General features: G+C 39.3%; 1 long non-coding RNA gene across 1 annotated transcript; it reads right to left on the reverse strand.

The window, feature by feature from the left end:
* Window positions 1-1,306: 1,306 nt before the first annotated feature.
* Window positions 1,307-13,421, reverse strand: LOC124858807. The gene is made up of 3 exons (XR_007035936.1): window positions 13,231-13,421; window positions 12,959-13,039; window positions 1,307-10,578 (listed from the first exon to the last, which is right to left on the reverse strand). It is a non-coding gene; the product is annotated as an uncharacterized LOC124858807 (long non-coding RNA).
* Window positions 13,422-18,646: the final 5,225 nt, after the last annotated feature.

Consider the following 18,646-nt stretch of genomic DNA (forward strand, 5'->3'; position numbering starts at 1 on the left):
GGACTTTGCAAGGTGTCATGTGTTAGTCACCCTTGGAATTGATACTTTTCTCTTAAATATTATAGTTATACTCCAACATTACAGTGTTTTCCTCTGAATTATATTAAAGCAAGCATGAAGTGGTAAAACACAGACAAGCTGATTTAAACCACCTTCAAACTCCATAAAATGTAAACTTTCTTATGAGAAGATTTACATCCATTACATCAACTTTTCTCATACATTTATCAGTCAATCAATTAATCCCTTAATGTGTTTGTCAGCCTGAATTATATAATTTACCTTTCCAAAGAAAAAAGACTTATAAACTAAAAAGATTGAAGGTTTTCTTCAGTTCTCAATGCTATAATTCATTTTCAAATTAAAGATAAAATATATGTATTATAATGACAATGAGAAAATGAGCTACCAATAAAACCAAGTTGTAAATCTATTAATAATCCAACTAATAAAATTTACATAAACATAGAATAGCAATAAAAGTACTGAACCAAACTACAGGTAAGCCCAAAATTATTCATACCCCTAGCAGTTTTAAAGTAACCATTTAGTTTGACCAGCATGTCTCTCCTCAATGGAAGTAATATTAACATTTTTGGCCGGCCCAGCCGAAGTACCAACTTGAATATGATATCAAATCTGTGGAAAATTTTCTCCAAATTTTATTCAGACTTCATAGGACTTTCATGATCCTTTTATGAAAAGATCTGTATTTAATCTGATAACTAGCTAATCTGAGGAGGGAAAGGGAGACAGTGTTTGAAGCGATTTCTTACACATTTTTTCATCCAGTTCCAGATCAGGAGAGTAACAAATACTTTTTACACCTTGTATCCTACTGGAAACATTAGCTTTTTGCTTTCTCAGTCTCAGCAATCAGACAGTATAACAGTCTCAGCTCTTGGTCTTTCTATTAAAAGAGCCTCTCTCCATCATCCCTTAGACATGGGTTACTCTAAAGAATGAGATGAGACAGCATGTGGTTTGAATTGATGAATCTTTGGATGAAAGCTAGGACTAAGTATCTGTAAAAAAGCACATAAAAACAGGGCTACATGTCAGGTTTAGCTAGGTTTGCTAGTCAGTTATAGAAGAACAGAGTGTCTAAAGGGTCTGCAAAGGAAAAGTCTGTCCTCCTGAACCTTTGCAGAGAACAGGTATTATAAATGTTTGCCAGCAGAAAAACAGGCCAAGTTAGAGATGTTCAGGAGTGATGTGTCGGTGACGCCTTGAGTGACAGTGTTCAACTAAACCTTACCAAAAAAGATAAGTTCTCACACACAGCCACAGACAATCCCCCAAGGTCCTTGTATGTAACCTTTATTTAATCAGGTATAATTCAATGAGATTACAAATTTCTTTTGCAAGAGAGACCTGGGCAAACGCGATAGCAACATACCAACAATTACAAAGCAAAAACTACAGATATCAAAACCAATTAATATACAATATGGATAATAAAAAAAATAAAACAAACACAGCCATGAAAGTGAAAGTAAAAATAAGACTAAAATACATCTTAATCAAAGCATTTACAAAAAAATACCTTATGTACAAACTGATTAAGAGCGGCCTTAAATACATTAAAGGAAACAAATTCTTTCAACTTTAAATCATTCTGCAGTTGATTCCAATCTGAGGAAGCAGCAAACTGGAAAGATTTGTTGCCGTTCTCAGTATAAACCTTAGGCACAGTCAATAAAATCAAGTTGTCTGAGCACAGAAAATAACCACCTGGATGTTTCCTAACAATAAGAGACAATAGATACGATGAGAGTAAATCCAAGATGGCTTTTGTAAATAAAATGATACCAGTGTCAAAACCTACGGCTGGACAGGGCAGCCCAACCAACACAGGTATACAGATGACAATGGTGAGTTAGGGCTCCTAGACCAGTGATGAAACGTAATGCTCCATGATATACAGAATCTAGCTTATGCAACCAGTATGAACATAAATGCATGTAAGTTATGTCACCATAATCTAAAATGGGCAAAAAAGTTGCAGCAACAAGACATTTCCTAGCCTCCAATGACAAACAAGATCTAATTCTAAAATAAAAACCCAGCTTCAGCTTTGATTCTGTTTCAAGCTGTTGAATATGAGGATAAAAACCCAGAGAATCATCAATTATCAAGCCAAGATAATTTATACTGAGACACAACCGTGATCTGAGAACCTTGAAACTACAAAATATAACATTAAACATACAATACACAGTACATACTGTCATTACAAATATATAAAAACATTCTAAGCATAAATTCCACAATAATTACTTGAAAAAGCAGACTTATTTCAAAACTGTGACATATCATATGGATAATCAATCACCATAGAATTGGAGATGGCAGTCTGTATGACCTAAGCAGAAAATAAAAAGGGTAAAATGATACTGCTTGAGTATTTTCAAGCTGGCTGAGTGAGGAGCCACAGAAAGTAGAGTGCTTGAGAACAGAGGCTGGGAAGTAGAGCCGTAAGTGGGGCATAATTTAGAGCTGACCTGCTGTAAACAAGAAATCTGTAAAGTGGTAGCTACTTTTTCACAGCACTGTATATTTTCATGCTGTGGAGCATATTTTAGCTAAAATCTGAAAATAAAATCTGAAATACTATAACAGCTGGGATTACTCCCACCAAACAGTGTGAATGTCAGGGGCATTTAGTGGCATGCTGACATATGCTGATGCTGCTCCCATCCCCAACTAAAATCTAAAGAAAGATACTACCACTCATCTGAACAAGAGAAACACAATTTTATTATTTTTAAAATATGCTACCCACTATTTCCTCAGGATTATAATTGCTCTTGAAGTGCATTCCTAATTTTTCAGTGGTAATTTGGAACAATATGATAGCAATAGCAAACTCTTGGCCTTGTGTTTCTTTGTGATTTTGTATTTTTTGGAGGTGTTTTGAAGATCATTCTACTGTTACAGAAATCTTCTTGTTATCTTTTACTTTCCTACATGTGATAGTTCAATGAATCTTTTCTTCCTGTAATCAGTTAGAAATCTACTACAACCTGCTGCAACATAAGCCCAAATCATGATAATATCACTGCCATGCCTCAGCAATAGAGATGTTTCTACTGTTCATTTTGAGTAAGCTCTACGGTAACTTTAGTGAAGGTTTTTGAAAGCCAGAGGTTTTGATTTTGTGCAATCCCCTTCTATATTTACACCACCCTCCACATTTATACACACCCTATGTTATTTCTGTGTTGATTTGCCATTATTGAGTCTTCTGGCTGTGGTCACCAAATTTTATTTAAAATGTCCTTGTATTTTATGGCAAGGCTCCCAGGGCCAATGGCAAAGACACAGACCCACAGCATCACACGTCCGCCACCATACCTAACAGTGGGCATAATGTAATTTCCTACATATTCCTCCGTTGTTTCAAGCCAGAGCCACCTGGATGGTTAGTTGCAGAAAAGGTCACTCTGAGTCTCATCTGTTCAAAGCACATGGTTCTTTATAAAGTCTCAGTTGTGTCAATGCTTGTATTGATGCCACTGATGCTCAGAAACAGAACAATAACTCCTGTATACAGTACAGAACTTTCCGTACTTGCCATAAACTGATAAGATGTACTATTAAAATCCCCTGTGGAGGTGAAGACAGTTGAATTACATTTATTGTGCTTCTCAGAAATCCTGTTAGGGATGGCTGTTAAGTCCCTGTTGCTGGAGATCAGCTTCTGTGTTCTTCATCAGACCCAAATTAGTGGCATTATACCCAGAGAGCCATCTCTTAACTTGATTTCTTGATGCCTGTGAATTCTCGTAGAGGAACTGGTTCACCGCGTTGCCATCTGTCCCTCTACTTCCACCCTTCGGAGCTGCCTTTCCCAGAAATCAACACCCTGTGGTCTGAATCGCACTTGCCAGAGTAAATGCTGCAATCAGCTATTACAGGCATGACATCAGACAATGTGAGTTGCTGCAGGGTGTTGCAGATAATTTTTATTTCCTGACATCTGGCCGTTCTTGTAACGGCTTCGATCAGAATGCAGGATGCTTTCTGACAGCCAATGCCTGATAAAACCTCAAGGCCCTTGAAGTGCTGGGTGAAAGATGTACAATCAAGCGGCTGAAATTGTGAAAGCAGCAACTTCTTTGGACAGCTTCGTAATAGAGCATGCTACTCAGGGTATTTCAGAATTTGGGCTGTAATAAAACAAGTCAGTATCTGGGGAAGAAAGATTAGAGTTTGTTTTTGCAAAGTTTAATGGGTTGCTACATCTATCTGTGGAGTTTATGATGGAGAATGTATTTATATTGTGCCATAATTAGACACAGTATCATGCAAAGATCTTTCATACCCCTTGACTGTTTTCACATTTTGTTACATAATGAACCCAAATGTAAATGGGTTTTATCGGGATTTTTTTTGTGATAGACCAACACATAGTAGTGCATAATTAAGAGGAAGATATGAAGAATTGTGGTTCTGTTTTGTCATATTTTTCTTGAGTTATGTGTCACTTTGGGTTGATTATGTATTGGGTTTATTATTAAGCTCTTGGTGCTCACTTGTTTTAAGTCATGTTCTGTTTAGATTTTGTTTCCTGTGTTTGTTTTCTGTCATATTTACCCCCTCAGTCGGTCCCATGGTTCATGCATCATCCCAGCTGTCATCCATCCATTTAATCATTTACAGTACTTGTTTCCACTTTACCAATCACCCTCCCTCCTTAGTATTTATACTCCTTAGTCTAGTCACTGTTTGTTCAATTCCTCTGTTGCCCCATCAGTATCATGCCAGTTATCCTTTGGCCCCTGGATTTTTTTTTTGTTTCATTATTAAAGGTCTTGAAACTATAATCCTACCTCCTGCGCTTTGGTCTTAAGCCTCAACAAACCTTAATAAAAGGTCAGTCCGATTGAATGGTGAGTGCCCGCAAACATAAGTTTTCAAGTCTTGCTAGTTGGATTTATGTCTGGACTTTGACTGGGCCATTCTAACACATGAATACGCTTTGCTATGAACCATTTCACTGTAGCCTCCAGATGTATGTTTAGGGTCATTTTCCTGCTGGAAGGTAAACCTCCGCCTCAGTCTCAAATATTTTACTGCTTCTAACAGGTATTTTTTAAAGGATTGCCCTGTATTTAGCTCCATCCATCTTCCCATCAACTCTGATCCCTGTCCCTTCTCAGGAGAAGCATCTCCACAGCATGATACTGTCTCTCCCATGTGTCACTGTGGAGGATAAGATGTTCAGGGTGATGTGCAGTGTTAGCTTTTGTCCACACATAGCGTTTTTCCCATTGGCCTAAAAGTTCAGTTTCGGTCTCATCTGACCAGAACATCTTCTTCCTGGTGTGCTGTCTCCCATGTATGGCTTGTGGCAAACTGCAAACAATACATTTAAAAGCTTTCTTTCAACAATGGCTTTCTTTTTGCCACTCCTCTATAGGACCAGGTCTGTCCCTTGTCCAATGATTCTACTGCTGGTCCATAGTTGTATTTAGTATAAGCAGAATAAGTCCTAGTGATAATATTTAGTTATTTATGTATATTTTTCAGGACCTAAACTTTTCTCTACCATCTGTCGTCTACCTTTGTAGACAAAGACTGGCCGTCATTGCCAGCTTCCATGAGGAGGCAGGTTTTAACTTGGCTCTCATTGTTCAGCCTTCTATTGTTTGGTAGACACTCTGGCAAACAAGTCTCCCTATCAATCGTTTGTGTTTTCCTGTTTTGACAGCCCAAGTTCAGATGGACAAGGCCAAGAAACACAAAGGTTGGCTTAAAATGCCTGCATTTATCTCCTTTTATTTAAGCTAAATATTTATATAATACCTACCATTCAGGGCAACATGTGATGATAAGAATACACATATATATATATATATATATGTTATACACTGAAAATAACATTTGAACTCTTTGGAGGTCCAAACGTACCACAATTCATCAGAAAATAATCCACAAATTGGTTTTTAAATGTGTCCATGATTGATTAAAATCCAAAACAATTACATAAATAATGTCTTTTTACTTTTACTAAGTTTTATTTTTTATTTTTTTTATTTTGTATTTATTTCCCTACGTTTTCTTTCAAAGTCTGTGGATGGGGTTTCAGTTTTGATTGCTCTAATGTGGAGTTACAATGCAGGTTAACCAAACAAATGTCTGGATCTATTTCAAGCACTAAAGAGAGAATTTTAATTATCTCATGTTGCACTGTAGCAAATAAAACAGGAAATAACTGATTAAATACTCTAATAATTATAGAATATTTTAAATTATAAATCCTACAATGAATAAGTTCACTTTTAATTCCTACCTTCTTCAATAACTGATGTATTTTAAAATAACTGATACATTTATGCATTTTTTAAAATTTTTAAATAATACATATCTAAATAATTATTTAAAAATGTATTTATTTTTAAATTACTTTTTTATTTCTAGCCTCGCCTTCCAGAGAGGTACAGTCTTTGTTACTTTGGCAACCTTCAGTGTACCCATTAGGGGGCACTGTTGAATCGGGGTACAAAAATCACTGTTGTGGCTGAAAGAAGAGGGAAGTGCAAAAGCTGGTATGCCATGCGGTCTGTATTTGTGTCCTCTTCGCAAGACAACAGCACTATATTCTTATCCAATATAACCTCCACCTGAAGAAAGAGACGGCTCTCTCCCTTCTGCTGCAAATTTAATCAGAATGCCATTATGGAAAAGAAAAAAGAACAGATAACAGTTTTATAATTCAATACCTGCATTGTCTGACCCAAACAGGAAATATGGTGCATGTTGACTTCAGGATGTGTACATCATTTCAGAGAGGAGTAATGGAACAGTTCTCAGAGAGGAAAGTCCATTAATCGATAACATGCATGATCCTGAATTACGACCGTTCTGCTAATTGAACTGACGAGTTTTTATGAATAATGGCTGACTGGATGCTGATCCCAGTGGGAACAATAGATTCAGTCCAGCTATTAGCACATGCAATCAGTGAGAGGTTACATGTGTTGCCTATATTTTAGAATTAGAGCTTGAAGCGTACTGGGTAATGTGCTGCATAATATCCTTGCCCTTGCTCTGGCCACTTTATTGCTCTGCCCTTCTCAGACTCGTCCAGCGGCCTGCTCCTCGCATCTCACCTTCGCTCTTTTCACTCTCAGTTTAAATCCACCCGCTCCACAGACATTTGAGTATGGATACCATCTTTCACTGAGATCCTAGCCTCCTTTCTCCCCACCCGTCCTTCATTACAAATGATCTCTCAGCACTAATGAGCACGTCTAAAAATACCCTCGCTGTCCTGAGAGCCGGATATGTCGCGTTGCGTACTGAGCATTAACAGATGTTAATGGGTCCCGAACATCAGAGTGCTATAATGAATAGTGGCAAAGCTACTCTGGCTTTATTCAGAGGGAATATTTTATTATTCAACGTACATCCGCACCAGGCCACTAAAATTCTTTAGCCATTGATCCAGTTCAGACAACCCCCGACTCCCCTCCAGGCTACCATCTCAACATACTGCTGGTGTTCCCCATTGCTATGGCAACAACATATGACCTTCCTCTGGGAGTTTGAGCTGGTGTCAGTGTGTTGCTTGAAATATTTCATTCCAGCTGTCCTCTCATTTGTGGTCTTTGCAGCTCCGTGATTTGACAGATGAGGGAAATTGTTCCTACTAGACTCACTGTTGATGATAAAGAAAACTAGTCGTGATGGATAGACCTGTCAGAATCTAAGTCTAATTAACTGAAATTGTTACATTATTATCCAAGGTGTCCAGTTTAGATGATTTGCATCATGGAACCAGCTACCAGTCTTTTCTGTGAGCCAGAGACTGTGTTCAGTTTTGATACTAGGCCTAACATTGTCCTTTTTAATAAAGCTCATAGTCATAGTGGCTTCTGGTTATCTTGAACTATGTGTAAAATTATGCTGCAAAACGTATAGGCTGCTGGAGGAATTGCCGACCACTGCTATTTTCTGCAGCTCCTCTCAATTTCTGTATTATTTGCAATTATTGATCCCTTTAAATTTTTGCTCTCTCTTTTTTCTTTCTATACAGTTGAAAGTACTACTAGCCCAGTGCTTCTGTGTTTAACCGTGTCTCTTTCCTAGATAAAAATATTGACAGCAGTATGCCATTAAATATGTGTATCTGTCTTCCTTTCCAGTGGAAAGCATACCTGGCTGTTTCTTTGTTAAAAAATTTACTGCCAAAGCTATTGCTGCCAGTAACCTTGTGAACTGTCTTGTTTTTTGTTCTGTTCCCTTAAAAAGTACTCCAGGGTCAACACTTCTATGTTTAGTGATGTCTCTTTGCCGTACAGAGCCACTGGAGGAGTAATTGCACCATTATTTTTGTGTACTCTTTGTTTACTTTACCTTTAGAAAGTACATGTTGACTCATTGCTTCTGTGTATAACTGTCTCTTTTTCGTGAACTGTGACTGACAATGACTGTACTAATTTAGCCATTGGTAAGGTCTGCATTGCTCCTGTTTCAAGCTGCATCTTTCTTTATGGAGTAAATGATGAAGCTATTACTGCCATTAACATTGTTTACTTTGAAATGTTCATAGAAAGTATCCCTAGCCTATTGCTTCTGTGTTTTATCTATAATATTGTTGGAGTCATTGACAACATTATTGCTGTCACTAAATGTATGTTGTCTCATGCCTTTCTTTTTATAGAAGGTACTCCTGGCTCAGTATTCTGTGCTTTTTCTGTGTCTCCTTCCTGTCCTCTCAACCTTCCAACTGGTTGTGTCAGATGGTGAGGCTCACACTGAACCTGGTTCTGCTCATGTTTACTTCCTGTTCAAAGTGACTGGTTCCACTCCACTGTTGCCACATACTTGCCCCAGAGAATTGCCTCAGACTCAGTAAGAACTTGCCTCTGTGGCTGAAACTACACATGGACCTTACCATATGATTTGACTGTATTGGAATGAATTAGAACTGAATTTGGATATAATTGGATACTGGATGACTGGATATGAATGGAGCCTGTTTGTCTTGTAAAGTGGCTTAAGAGAACATTTGTTGGGAACTGTTGTTACATAAATAACCTGAACTTAAATGAAATTGATAGAGAAATATATGATCATACGGTATTTGGTTTTACTGACCTTCTCCCAGTGTGTTAACGTATGTTTTCAGTTGTCTTGCTGACTATAAAATCCCCATTATTTATTTAGTTGGTCAAATTATATCAAAGATTATCTTCTTCTTTTATGCTGTACAACTTTCTATGCTCTTAAGACTATTTTAATATGTTAGTTAGAAGCACAGAGAATGGAAATCACAAACTTATGAAACTGTTTCATGACTCAGCTGCAGTGAACTAGCCTAGCATTGCTAAACAATTGCAAAAGATGGTTACTAGTCTGCAAAAGCTTGGTTTAATTTCAGTTTCGAAAGGTTTTCGGCTAAAAAAAAACTATTAATTGCCACCAGATGTAAAGATCTGCAATCTGTCAGATGTTTTCCAAACATGAGTTTCAAGAAACAAAACTTTTCCATATCTGGTCTGTTGAGAGCAACAAAGTTTTGAGTTTCTCTTTGAGAATTCAAAGGCTCCACGTTTTGTTTCAAACCTTCATGGCAGATAAAAGCTTGTGGCTGGAAAGAACCTTATGGAAAACTGCTCCAAAATGAGGCCAGACAGCAATAAATGACTCATCTGGTTCCTATTCTGGGTTCCTGTGAATCATATAAGAATCATCTTTAAATGTCATAAGAGAAAATGTGCACTTCATTAATGAAATAACAGTTAAAACATACAATAACGTGCATACTCAGCTTCTCATGTCAGACATTTTTGCTTTAAGGAGATGTGGATCTGTAATATGTTTTTTTTTTTTAGATTTACTAAGAAGTCTTTTTAAGGTTCCTAATATTTCTTTCTCAAGTGTTTCCTTCACAAAACTTGAATCTATTCTGTATTTTGCTTGTATGTTTAGGGGAAACAATAGGATAGTTAGCGTAAACAGAACACATACACCTGATAAAGCAGTTAAGGTTTGCCCCAATCAGCCAGATAAAAAAGGTTAGAGATAAAGATTGGATTTTCCACCGTCAGGACGCAATGATGCTGTTTAGTTGGACATTGCACAGTGATGAATGATCACTTCGGACCACGTGGACAGAAGCTCTGTGGATGATTTCACTTGAGTTCACAATGACTAGATCAGAAGTGCTGAAACTGCGAAATCCTTACATGCGAGTCAGCTGTAATACCCTTCCCCTTTTTCTGTGAGAAAACAAGAGTAGGTATAGAAAGAACCCCCCCACTACTACCTCCTCTCATTCCTGCCCCAGGGTTAGAGTCTAACTCAAACAAGATGTTGGACATTCAACAGCCTCCTTTTCTCATTTGTGGTGCAGATCCAGATGAAATGGCGGCGATCAGTAGGATCACACCTTTTATTAGATTTTACAATCCAAGTCTCCTTCAAGGCCAAGGACAAAGATGTCTCCTATTTGCACCTTATTTTATGGGCAGAAAGATAACCGGCCCACGCAGTTGTGGATATGGCCTTGGTAGCATGTAATGCAGGACAACTTGCGCACTCTCCAAACGAGAGCCAAACAGGAAGCTGTGAGAAAGGAAACAAAGATAGATTTGTTTTCTTTACCAAAACATAACTCCAGATTTTGCAGTGTGGAATGAAAACCTTATTTTTTATTTTTTTTGCAACAGCTTAGTATTGGCTCAGGTATGCAGACCGTAACGTGGGATAATCCTACGTTTCCGGACTCTAGCTGTAATTCTCTGCAGAGTCTTGGTGATGGTTCTAATGTTGCTGTAACCTCCCCCTCTGCGTCCTCGTGGTCTGCTCTGTGTCCTTCACAGGCGGTAATCAGATACAGGGAGCTGATTGTGGAGCAAACGACCCGGGGCAGTCCAGCTGCACAAGAATACTTTTTCAGCCCCTTACATGGTGATGTCACCACTCCCATGTGACAGGGCTCAGTTTCACTGTCAGATCAATTATTCACAGTGTTTAATTGGATCAGCTGAATCCAGATCGCTCCAGGGATCCATTTCCAGTAACAGCAGCTGCAAATAAACCCTGAGCCAGCAGACGAGGCATGAGGGCTCCAGATCAATAAACGCACACTGCAGCACACCTCATTGACTTGACAAAAACAAAAGAAGTAAAAGCAAGGAGAGTTTCCTTTACTGGAAGGACAACAATCTATATGTTAGGAGGAATGTGCTTCCTTATTTTAGGCGAATCTAAGCAGAGGAAATAATCTGAGAGTCTCTGGTGAAGGCCGACATTTGATGATGCAGCTTTCATTAATCGCACAGTTTGTTCAGCAGTGTTCACAGCCCCTTAGTCATCACATATTTCCCTGCTCTACTTGTTCCACCAACTCACTGTAGGCCTAGTGGTCAAAGGTGGGCTTTGTTCTGGGTGGTGCTGGGAGTGGGAGGCGGAGGTCTGTAGAGTCAAAGCAGTGCTACTCCCACTTGTAGTTTCAGTGTGTAGACCATATTGCAGAGATCCTATTCACAAGGCAAGGGAATCTCAGGAAAAAAAACAGCCTATAAATCTTTGGTTTCCCATGCTGCTTGAACATTTCACCTTCTCTCACGTTACAACCACAAACCTCCATGTATTGCATTGCGATTTAATGTGATAGTCCGTCAGAAGTAGTGCATTATTGTGAAACCTATGGCACTCCCACAAACCTGCCACTGGACACCAATGGATTCAAAAGTGCTTTTCCTTAAGACCTTTAAACATCAGTTTATTCTTGTTTTTAACCATCTGTATCATTTAATTAGCTATTTTGTTTTTTTAATTAGGTTTCAAATTTTATGCTTTGAAACACTTTAGTTTTTTATTTATAAATACGACATACAAGTGGGGCTCTCAAGTACTGGCTTCAGCAGTCGCTTGCTCAAGCTTTGTTTCAGATGGGAGCTAAACATGAATAAAAATCAATAGGTTTCCTACATGGACCAGAACAAACACAGAGAGTAGTGGTTTCCCAGAGTCCACTTCCATTAATCATATATGTAGAGAGGGTGAGGAACGCTGTGGTATGTACAACCGTCAGCTCCAAGCTCTCGAAGGACCTTGTGACTGGTGACCTCTTCTGTTTGTCTCTTCAACCTTGGGGGGACTTGCCATGGAGACACAGCTAATCGGCTTTGTCGACCACTCAACTGCTCCTCTAATAAGCCTATTGATCTGGATCTACATTGATCCGATGTGCAGGCTGGAGCTGAGCTTGGTGAGCAAGCTGTGTAGCAAAATGCAGAAGGAGACAGGTTGGGATTTGCCATTTCACTGACAGGTCTTTCCTATTTCAAAGTTAGTTTTCAGAGCATGACATTTGAACAGGCTCTGCTTTTTTGGAAAGTTAAATTTTAACATGAAGAGACAAAGTTTGTAGACATCTCTGGAAGGATTTCAGCTCATACAGCTCTTTATTATTGACAGCAAAGTGTATCGGAGTCAAATTCCTTGTGTGTTTGTACAAACTTGGTAATAAAGCTGATTCTGATTCTGATTCATTCCAAAACTGTTAAAATCCCTTATGTTTGTTGGTTACTAATATGCAACTCAAACCTTCTAGCTCTCTCCACAAATTGTCTGCAGGATTGAGGTATGGAGACTAGCTAGGCCACTTCATGAGCCTAATGTGATTCTCCTTTAGCCACTCCTTTGCTTCCTTAGCAATGGCTCTTGAGTTACGGTCAAGCTAGAAGACCCATCCATGGCTTACCTTCGGTGTTCCGACAGAGCTCATTGCTAATGCAGGTTGGACTCCATCAGGGTTCCTCTTGTCTCTGATCCTGCTCTGGTTTTCATAGATAGGATATCAAGGATAGTCATGCGGGGAGGAAAGTGTCGGGTTTTGGAAATAACAGGGTCTCATCTTTGTTTTTTGTGGATAATACAGCTTGCACTGGAGCAGATTGCAGCTGAGTGTGAAGCCTTGTGAGGCCATGGTTCTTACCTGGGATAAGGTGTACTGCTACCTCCAGGTCCAGGGTCAATCCCTGTCCATCTTACATCAAAGGTGGCTACCTTGAGGAATCTAAAATATAACATATTTAAAGTTCTTTTACAATGTTTTCCTTGCTACATAATTCCATACATGTTCATTCACAGTTTTGATGCCTTCAGTGAGAATCTACGTACAATGTAAATAGTCAAAAACATAAAGAAAACCATTAAAATGACAAAGTATATAAAGGGTGTGTAATACTTTACAAAACATCTGTGGACCTAATGTAGGACACTGGAACACAGATCCTCTGCAGTAGGTCAATTAATGACTCCATCCAGGAATGAGCCACAGCTAAATACATCGGCACTGCAGCAGAAATACTTCCCATTGGAAAGAAAAACAAACAGATGGCAGCGAGGACCCTGTACAGCCAAGATAGATTGACACAGAGGCACTGGTGAACCAGGTTTATCTTATAAAGAAAGACAAAACACAGACAACACAAAGTAAACAGCAAAGATGCATGAATGGAGAGTGGTAGAAGAAAACAGCAGAGTGACGAAAAATGGTCAGTATGTCCTCCAGCAGCATTACCTTCCGGCAGAAGGACTACAGAGGTATGGGCAGACAAATCCTGGGACAATCCTCAGTAACAAAATGACTTAGTGATTGATTAGCCAGGGAAACAAACTTCCTTGGAAATCATCTCAGCAGTGCCCCACCTTGTTTACTACATATTTATGCTCCTTTCTCCTGACTCGCTCTCAAAGGGCAGGATGATTGCTTCCTCATGTACTGTAACTCAGCCATCATCATGGCTCCTACGTTAACAGCGCTTCCCAGATATAGAAAAAAAGTGCACTCTACTCTTTTGTAACAAACCTGACCTGACAGGAGAAAAGGCTGGGATAAGGGAGCAGGGCTAGCCAGAGATGACAGTGGGTTAAATGCGTACGAGTTGCAGAAGTGAATTAGGGCAAAAATAAAATGGGGGAGCTCGAATGGAACAGACAAGCCTTGGTTCCTCCGGGGCGATTATGAAACGAGCCTTTACAGTGAAATGATTCTCAGTTTTGATGTTTTCATGAAACGATTCTATTTCTGGAGTGTCCTCCTATCACCCGAGCTAGCCAAGAACACACACATCAAAACACACTCGGCCCACAGGTCTTCACTCTGTAAGTGATTGTAGATGGCAGATTCATTCAACCAGACATGGGAAGAGTGCAGAAGAGTGTGTTCCTCTGTTGTGGGGTATCCACTCAGATATAAACACGCATGAAAATAAAGTACAAAGCAGCGTTATTATTACTTTTTGTTTGTTTACAGTGACTTGCAAAGGGATTCATGCCTCTTGCACTTTTTCACATTTTGTTCCATTGCAACCACAAACTTCAATGTATTTCATTGGGATTTTATGGGGTAGAGCAACACAAAGTTGACGCTCCCCAGCCAATCTGAAAGATTTTGAGCTATTTTGCAAGAGAAAAACGAGGTAAATATTCATTCTCTACATATGCAGGGCTAATGAAGACATTTATTACTAAAACATGTGGCATTTACCCTCCACTTTAAAAGTATACACTAGGTTTTGTATTTAATCCCAATAAGTTACATTAATGATTTTAGTTGAAATACCACAAAGTATTTTTTTAATATTTATTCCTTCACTCAGACGTTTGTAGCCAGTATCCTTTATATTTTATTTACATCCCTGAAACACACAATCACAGAGCTGCTTTTTCCCTTTTCCTCTGTTCACATGCGAGACTGTAATTGGGGTTGACTAAAATTAGCCTTGCGTAACTCTCCTTTGTTTTCCCTGGGACTGATGTGGAAACTGTGCCGAGCAAAAACAAAAAGTCATAAAACACTTTTGTCTAATTCCTTCCCACTGCTCTCCTGGCCCTATAACAACAAATACTTCATGTCCGCCTTCTCTTACGCGGTGAGATCACCAGTCTGTGTTGCAAACATTCTCAGCTCCCCTCAGCCAAGTCTGCCCTACCCCTGTCAGACAGCAAAATGCTTGCATGTGTAATTTTTGGCCTGCAGGCCTGATGAGCAAAAAGTAACAGTTGGTGTGCATGTGTGCATCGTCTCTTTGTGACAACATGTTTTCTGTTTCCTCTTTTTTTTTGTATAGCTATGTGTTAGATAGATAGATGTTTTGTTTGTTTCTAGTTAGCAAATCCCTGGGTGCTCTGTCTTTCTCTCTCTCTCTCTCTCTAACCCACCATACCCTCTCCGAACAGGGTCAGAGGTCACAGTGCATATTGTCCCAATATGGAAACTCCTCTTCCAGCTCTCCAGTACAAAGGCTGGCCACACTGAACTCTTTGTTCAGGACCGCCAAAGACCCCAGTCAGTTCAACAACATTGCCTCCAAACAAATCAACAAAGAATTTCCATTCGTGTCCTGAATACACACAAGTAAGGGAACAGCTTCTACCATAGCTGTAGTAAAAACATGTGAAAATACCAGAATGGTTCCTTTTTCTGTCTCTGTGTGATCTAAAATAGCATCTGGAACAGCTTTTGTGACAGGATGAAGAAGAGATGAAAGTAGGAAGAGGGTGGTGGGGGCAGTGCATAAAAAGATGAAATTGGACGGGAGAAAAACTGAGGAGGTGGAGATATCTGCTGTAAAACCCTCTTATGCAACCTCTTTTTTTGTGGCTGGCGTATTGCAGCTGCTAAAAATGGCAGAGAAAAACAGCTTTGCAATTAGCGCTTTGTGTCCTGAGGGTCCTGGTCTCCCCCAATCACATTGCTCTGTCCTGCTCTCTCCAGCGTGCATGTTGCTAAGCAGATGATGTGACTCAGGAACACACAGTGCAGAGCAGACACACTGAAAGCAGGGATCTGACTGTGCCTGTGTGTGCGCTGATGTTTACTGGAACAGACCAGTTTTGTAAATTAAAACAAGCTGGGCTGTTGTGCTCCCCGCTCAGGCGTTGTGAGAACTGGAGTAAAATCAGGCCTCTTTCTTCACTACATTTTGGGCACATTTATAGTTTGTAACAATCCAGGGTGTGGTCTCCACACAAGGTTGCTTCCTCAGTGGTAAGTTGGGTGTTTATGGGTCTGGCCCTGTTTCCTAACTTGCAAAGATAAGGACCACCCAGCGAAGACTCATCGCTCAGCAGCTATGGGAGGCTCCAACATTCTTATGGTCGAGGAGTGACGTAATTACTCAGCATTTATCAACGTCTCCAGAAACATGATCATTATAAAAATGATAAACAGTGATGTACAATGGAAGTAAAGTGTTTTCTGTCTTGCTTCTCTGCTTGTTAACATACCATTTTATCTACTGTGGTAATCTGTCAAGCCTTGAACCTTTCAATATTTTGTCACTTTATATCCACCAACTTCAACTTAATTTATTGGGATTTTATGTGACAGAGCAACACAATTAATCATAACTGAGAAGTGGAAGGTCACGCATGCATGGTTTTAAAACTTTTCAAATTTTTTACAATCTAAAAATGTTACTCCGATACCGCTGAACAGATTAGATCTCTCAAGTCAATTGTTTGTAGAAACAGTTCCAACTGCAAACCTTTGAGGTCAATGGACAGAATTTTGTGTGTCTGTTAACATATTGTTTTAAGTCATACCATCTTCATCCCCCCTGGTCTATACTCTGCACCATGGGCCTACTGCTCCACTGCAGCAACTCGTCTGTGGACCGCTTCATCCGATAATCTGAGGATGCCACAGACTTTTGATCATTTTAAGAAAGAAATTAAGGCTTTTCTTTAAAAAAAATGCTATAGCATTATTATTGTTATTGTTATTTTAAGGTCTTGCTTCAGGTGTACATCCACCACCGTCTCTTTATTTATTGCAGCCTATAACAGGATTTTTTCCAGGATTCCTCTGTATTTTGCTCCATATATGTAGAAAACAATCCACCACAGCATGATGCTGCCACCACCATGTTTCGCTTATAGGTTAGTGTATTCAAGGAAATGTGCAGTCTTAGTTTTTCCATCACACATAGCATTTTGCTTCCTTATCTGACCAGAGCACCTTCTCCTACATGTTTGCAAGCTGTACTTATTATGGCTTACTTTCAACAATATATTTCTTCTTAACAATACTTCATAAAGGCCAGATTTCTGGGCAACTAACAGAATCTCCCACCTGAGCTGTTGCTCTCTGTAGCTCCTCCACTGTTGCCGTAGGTCTCCTGTTTTCTTCTCTAATTAATGTTCGGGTTGTCAGGGCTGCCAGTTTAATTGGGCAACCATGTTCTAGAGGGCTTCCAGTTGTTCTATTCTCTTTCTGTGTTCAGATAATGGCTTGAGCAGTGCTCTGTGAGACATTTAACGCTCAGGATGTAGTTTTATAACCAAATTTGCTCTAAACCTCTCCACAGCCTTATCCTTCACCTGTCTGTGGGGTTCATTGGTCATCAAGACGCTGGTTGTTGACTAATGTTCTCTAACAAACCTCTGAACAGCCGTATATATATACTCAAATTATATTACACACAGGTGGACTCGGTTAACGAATTGGGTTGCACTGAATTTTATTTAGGCAGCACGGATGTGCAGTTGTTAGTACTGGTACCTTGCAGCAACAAGGTCCTGAGGTGTTTGGGTTTTGATTTTATATTGTGTATGTGTTTTTGACCGTTTCTTTAATGTTTATGTTCTTAGGACTTGTCTTTTTCAGCTCATATCCTTGTGCTCATTATTGTTAGAGGTGTTTTCCTTGGTAGTTCATTTTAGTGTGTCTCATTAGTCTGCTTTCTACAACTAGTTATATCCTTTTAGACTTCTCTTAGATACTTCCCTGGGTTTTTGTGTTTCTGCTCAGCTTTGTAACTGGTTAATTAGTCTCCCTCCTTCTGCTGCCCCTCCTTTTTCTCTGCTTTAGCTGCAACTCATTTCCTCCAATTAGCTCATCTGGTTAGCTCACCCTTGCCTCAGTATTTAAGCTCCTGGGCCCGTATTCACAAAGATTCTCAGAGTCCTCTCAGAGAGCTCCTATCTTACCCTAAAAATTCCTGCCAGGGAGTTTTAGCTTAAGAGTGATTCAGCTAACTGCTGAGAGCGACTCTGAGTGAGGAGACAACAGAGGTTCCCATCTTATTGAGGTATGGTTGACCCTGTTGCTAGGTGTGACGCCGTCTTCTAAGAGCTGTGATTAGTTGTTCCAAAAAAACGAAAGAAATAAATAAATAAAACAAATATGCTCCTAGTAATCAATGACGAGAATGCAATCATAGAATTTAGACTTTATTTAGAAATATGTATTTTTATCATTGAAGAACTCGGTCCAACTTTAGTTCAGCTCTGCGTTGGAGTTCTTTCCTAGTTGAAACAGATAGGTTTGAATTGGGGGGTGAGTACGCAAACACCCAAATGCATTCCACACTTTTCAGAGTTAAAATTGTAAACATTTTTAAAAACCATGTTTCAGATAAAATCCCAATAATATACATTGACATTTATGGCTGCAATGTGAAAAAATATGAAAACATTAAAGACATCTGAATACTTGATAGAATGGACACAATCTACACATGTTGTTAAAAGGGCTCAGACAGCCAAGGTCAGACATAGCTTTTCATTGTCATCGTTCCTCTAATTGTTATGGAGTTCTTTATAGAGGTTTAATCTGAGCTCAGGTGCGTAATCTGAACCTGAAAGGATTGGATGTCGTCAATCAGCTCTGGAT

Source organism: Girardinichthys multiradiatus, chromosome 22 (genome assembly GCF_021462225.1).
Source record: "Girardinichthys multiradiatus isolate DD_20200921_A chromosome 22, DD_fGirMul_XY1, whole genome shotgun sequence".
In the NCBI taxonomy this organism is placed as follows: domain Eukaryota; kingdom Metazoa; phylum Chordata; class Actinopteri; order Cyprinodontiformes; family Goodeidae; genus Girardinichthys; species Girardinichthys multiradiatus.